The sequence below is a fragment of the Pagrus major genome, chromosome 22 (genome assembly GCF_040436345.1).
Source record: "Pagrus major chromosome 22, Pma_NU_1.0".
Taxonomy (NCBI): Eukaryota; Metazoa; Chordata; class Actinopteri; order Spariformes; family Sparidae; genus Pagrus; species Pagrus major.
Window position 1 is genome coordinate 26,060,788 of NC_133236.1, and position 6,287 is coordinate 26,067,074.

Genomic DNA, 6,287 nt, shown 5'->3' on the forward strand with positions numbered 1-6,287 from the left:
CACACACACAGACACACACAGACACACACACTTACTGTAAGCATACTGCACTACTCCAAGCATTCCCCATACAGGAAACACATGCTGGGATCAGCATAGGCGGTGTCTGGGTGCTTTGCAACTGCACACACACACATACACACCCTCCCACCAGGGGTCAACGGGCCAGCCGAACATGTAACATTCAGGAGGGAAAATAAGTTGTCATCGCTGAAGATCCATCTCAAATCTGATGGTTCAGTAACAGTGAATAAAAGAGACTGATCCTCAACTTCTTCCCCCTGCAGTCACAGTCAGTTGACTTTCATTTTGAAGGGACTGCACCGGCTGCAGGCAGGTTAACCCTGCTCCTCTGGGTTCACCTATTCTCCCGGTTGTGTAACATGGCAGAGGTCCAGCACTTGTGTAATCACAGAGGCCTTGGCTGGCTGAAACGACGCCAGTTCGACCAGTCATCCTCTCATATCCGTGAGTTAATGGAGGAAAACAAAGTCTTGCCCAATTAAAGCCCTGATCCTGAGTCTCACGAGTCTGACCATCAGTCACAGTCATACAGAGTTAGGGTTTGTTGGAAAATAATGCTCCAAAACTTTGGATCTTGTAATAGAGCATGCTTCTTCCTTTTCTTCCCATTATTTTAGAATTGTATGTAATCCAAACTGACAGTCTACGGATGGTAGGTTTCATATACTGTGCATTTTTATGAAGCCCTTTGAGGCAAATTTGTTATTTGGGTTTTTGGGCTTCGTGAAAAAATTGGACTCGACTCGTCTTGACTTGAAAGAAACAGCAAACCAAGGTATCTGTGGAGTTTTCTTGAAAACTTCAGTTTACACTCATTTTCTCACCAAAACACATTGTGTGTGTCCTTGACATGTAACAAAGTGTTGAGTACATTTCCTCATAAAACAATTACAAAACCGACTTTTTGCTCATTTTGAAACCTCGATCTCTTACATCAGCTTTTACTTGCAAGCAGTCTTCTTGACAACCCAAGTAACCAAATAAATGTTGGCAATGGATATGTTGAAACTTGCGTATGATCTGGTTAGGTTTAAGCAGAAAAACCACTTGGTTAGATCATGTTTTGGGATAAAATGACTGCTTTTGTTGAACCAAGTCTGGCAGGACATGTCCCGACTTCTTGTCCAAGAATATCCGGTTTTGGTTGCCCCATACACGCCTGGAAATTTTACAGAGGTTTCCTTTACAAATATCCAGCGGTGTCTCACTTACAATTGTTGAAACACAGTCCTGAACTGAGGTCAGTGGCTTGGCAGCCTTCTCGCCTACCTTGTCCTAATGCGTTTATGTGAGAACAAACAAAACACAGACCCACTCAATGGACTTAAACTCTACAGAGTAACTTTAATGTCAATCCCAGAAGGGGAAAGTTTTCATTTTTTTTAATTCTCTTATAACTTATACAATCAATGTGCACAATACTGAGATAGCGAGCTCAATACTGACCTCAGATCTGTGTAAAATAACCCTGGGGGGCCATAGTGATTTCATGAATCTAAATTTTCTTAAAGAAAAGTTCATTTACGAGTGTAAAGGGACTTGCGATGGCCATTCTGTGTAATTAAAATGCCTTGTGCAGCCATGTGGGACTTTCCTAATTATATTTTATTACCACTTTACACTTACAGGGGCCTCCTGGCATGCCGAACACTCAGCTAGTACATCTGGCCTTGAACTGAGTCAATCACTTGCCGCGACAGGAGCTTTTGACAGGGTTACTCTTAGCACTGCTTAGGATTGACGCTTTAACAGGGAAGAAGAAGAAGAAGAAGAAAAGACTCTCCCAGTAAAATAAACCACAAATAGTTCTCGAGAAACGCTGCACCCCGCTGCTCGGTTTCAGCTTGTTGACACAACGGCTCAAGACAGATTGTTTTTCAAATATGCAACCGGTTGTCAAATATACAGTGTCAAATTAACTCCGGGGTTGCCTCCCAAAGGTCTGTGTTCCCCATACTGGATTTGTCCGTTTTCTTTGGGTGGTGTCCCAGAAGTGGAGGAGACCACAGACATGAAAATACCTATGTGAAGTGAAGCCTAACCATACGGCCAACTGGCTCAACTCATGTAATGTAGCCGTGTTTGTAGACATAGAGTAAGAGGCTGGACTGTTTCTTTTAATTATTCTCATCACAACTTTAATTCTTTATATAACATTTTAATACATGGCCTTGTTTGGTTTGTGCAGCCACCATTATTAGCTTCAGAAAAAGGCTTCATACTATCTCAAGCTGAGTGAGAAACTGAGGGAGGTACAGTTTTCCGAGTATCCGAGCTTTTAAAGTAAGATCTTGAACGCTGACCCCCCTCCGCTTCTGACTCTTTGTGGATCACCACACAATCCCGATAATCCCGAGAAACACAGCTTTGCTTTCTTTTTGTATGAGCCCCGCTTTCCTTCAACATCCTTTTGAAAATGCCCAAAAATGGAGAGGAGAGAGGGAAGAGACCGCTGTGGGGGGGGAGGGGAGGATCTGACAGGCTGCTCCGACGATCAGACCCATGACTGACACATTTACTGTGGAACAAGACAAGTATGTGAGTGTGTGAGAGCGATAGACACGGGGAGCGAGAGGACGAGATAGGAATAACGTCCCTCACAAACGGAAATGTTGGAGTGTCTCTTTCTGTCAGCTGAGTGAAGTCACGGGACCCAAGCTCCAGTTCACTAATTTCATTCCGTCCAGCCTGGCGAGGAATTTTGCAAGGGGCACTGGCATCTCACCAGGGCCGCAATCTCTTTATATCCTGACTGTAAGCCTCGCTACAGACACTGATGTGTCACTTTTTCCATAATCAGCTCTCGTTTGATCCGCTGCCATCGAAATGGCCTTCCGTCTGAGACAACTGTCACTGTTTATCCACATTATGATGATAACAGGGCCATCTTCTGCGGTTTGGCAGTGTCAGATGAGTGGAGTGTGGAGGAGATTGTCAGAGAGGAGGAGAATGATTCATTGTGTTGCTCTGTAATTGAATGATCCAGCATTCATCGTAGGCATGATGGTGAGATCATCTCCCACCATTAGACGCTCAGGCCTCGGAGAGGACAGCGGAGTTGTGCACAAACACATTTAAAGGACCATACCAGTGGCTTTGCGGGTCTTAGCTTGTTAAGTGTGATTTGCGAATTCTTCATTTTACTGCTGACTTTTTTTCTGAAGCAAACCATAAGTGTTAAAATCGATATCCCACCTTACAGGAAGTCACTGGTTTCCATTTCACCACACTGTGAAAGTCATTTAGCAGCAGCTTGAAACTTCATTGAAACAGTAATCATTCACACTAAACATTTATTTGACTTTATTTTCCCGTCAAAGTTACTTTAACTTCCCTCGATGGTGCATTCAGGACACATGGACATGTGAGATTTCTTTGTGAAAAGTTACTGTCTTCTCTTTGCTCGTCTTCTTGGTATTATTTTCCTTGCTTTCAAGGATGTCACACCTGCATTACAATCATGTAACTCACAAAAATGAAGTTCTAGCAATCTCAAGCAGGTTTCAACAAACAATACCTACAACTTGGTATTGCACTTCTATAACACTGGGGGATTTGTGATGGATGAAGAAAAAAATGGTAAAACCTGTGACACAATTATTTTGAAATGTTCCTGACTTTTAGTCCCTTGTATTGAGGTCCTACAATTCCCATCATGCAACTCAATAGCCCCAAGTTTGTAATGCAGGCTTTGTTTTATAATTGTTTATTCTCAACCCCAATTCAAGCTAGCCCTGATGACATCACCAGGGTTATGTTTTCAGATTTTACAAAGTTCCTCTCAGAGCCACAGAAGATATAACACATTAGTACTAGTAGTATCTAAAATCAGTGGAGACACCCTGAAACTAAATAATGGTCTAAAAGATGTAAATTCACCATGGCTCAAGCAAATCACAGCATGTTTTATGTAGCTTTTGTTGGAGGGATGAGGTTCCACTGATAATATTTGTACTTTTAAGGCCTAATACTTAACTTTTAAAACCTCAATCTAAACTAAATTCACTTTTACAAGTATAGTCTTCGCCTTTGTACATCCAGTTTTACATGTTAAAGTGTGTTTACAGGTCTTGAGGAGTATAACTGTGTATGTGAAAAAAGTAAGCCTTTTGTGGCTCCAGAGGAAGCTGCATGTAATCAGATAAATTGCCTCCAGTGATGTCACTCAGTGGCTAAGTTGCATTATGGGTATTGTAGGCAGCAGGCGTTGAAAAGCAGTCCACTGGTTTAGCATTGCACTCGGAATCGGAAAAATTATGTACAGTTTAACAACAAGGGAGCCACCTACATTACCCACAATGCAACTTAGCCAATAATAATTTTGTTTGCATTTTAATCACAGATTACACCCTTATGTACAGTACATGGACATGATAGAGAATGTTGCAGTGACTTGCGACAAAAACACAAGATCAAGGAAAGTGCTTGACCTCCCTTAAGAAGCCATCTGTGCACTTCGTGTGACTCCAGTAGAGTACAGACTGTCCATAATGGTAACAACACAGATACCAATACTGTCAGAGCTTTACAGATTAGCTGCTAACACCGAGATGTAAACTATGCTGTGCTGCTACAGATATGTATAATCACTAAGATGGCGCCATGGACGGCTGCCTCGGTGCGTCGGTGCGCATTGTTTTGTCTCGTTTTTTCACACTCTCTTTGTATTTGTATAGTTTTATTATGTCTTTTAAGTACTTTGGTATGATGTCTGGTATCCAAACAAAAAGATCCTCATTTTTAGAGACTACTGTTTTTGATCACACGTCAGTAGTCGGACACGGTGCCGTTGTGACATTGTGAATACTTCACAGAAGAAGTGCGGGGTCACCTTGACATTGGCACTGCGGTGCAAAATCAGTAAGTTAGAGAAGGCAATCTTTTTCACATTTGTCTAGCGAGTCTCACATCAGAGCACAGAGAAGCAATTTACCCCCTCAGCATTGCACAAAGTAAATACACGAGCTGCAGTCATAACCTCGCCTCCTCCCTCCCTCCTTCTGCCTTCCTGTGTGTTGCGTGAGTGATAAAAGGCACGAGGAAAGCAGAAAGACTACTAGGTACACAGGTAGATGGACAGAATGATCTAGTTTGCCTCATTAGAGAAAAACGTTATGTTCCCGGCCGATCCTGGCAGAGCCGTGTCGTCATGGAAACCGAGCAGCATTGTTGCAGACTGTTTCCATGGGGTTCTCGTCTGTCTGTCTGTCTGTCTGTCTCTCTCCACATTTGCTCTTCATCAGGGACACACAGATCACTAATATTCTACAGCACGAGGCTATGACTCATGCACATCATTTTTTATTTATTTTTGTTGCATCTGGCACAAAAAGGGGTGGGAAGAAAATGATACACACGCACACACACTGGATAGGCTGGACACACACATCTTCATATACACATACACACATATATTTATAGCAAGCATGCACAGAAGTGTTCTAGGACACAGAGGTTTCGCTCTTCTGACTTTTTCATAACATGACAGATGTGCACCACACCACGCAGTCCTCGTTTTCTGAGTGGTTATCTTTGTGTCCATCCGCCCTTGTGATCCGGGCCGTTCCCCCTCATTATATATCAGGTAGATTATGCGCTTTAATCGCCCTTTAGTCTCACAGATCGGCTGATGTGCTCAGTGCGTTTCCAGCTTATCTAGGCCACCAGATGTCAAAATCTGGAGCCTTATGGAAAGTCAGAGCGGCATCCTCGGCGCCGCTCAGGGAGAGAGAGAGGAGATGACTGATGTGGAGGAGAATGCCAAACTTTGTAAGGAGGAGAGGATCTGTGGAGAGCGGCGAGATGCAAGTGTGTGCCAGAGATGTTTCAGGTACACGCCAGGTGATTTCACTTTGAGTTAAGGGTAGGGGGGCCCGTGTAGGACACACAATCACACACACACACGCACACACACCCTGGGGTGCAAGTTAGAACAAAGTGACGAGTGACCCACTGTCTTATCGCTCTCCTGCCATTTCCTACGGCTGTTTCATCAAAGCCTTTCTACTGGCACCTCCTCATGTACTCTCACACAAACACACACTTCTCCCTTTTTTATTTCTTTCCTTGCACTACCCCCCTCTTTAAACTGGCATTTACTACACATGGTACACTCTACATTCCACATATGGATCCATAGATGGATGGAGAATGAAAACATGTTAGATACATGTGATGTCTTTAATCATTACAATCCCTCTATTGCAGCACCGTCCCTCGGTTCCTCCTCCTCCTCCTCCTCCTCCTCCTCACTTTTATATCAT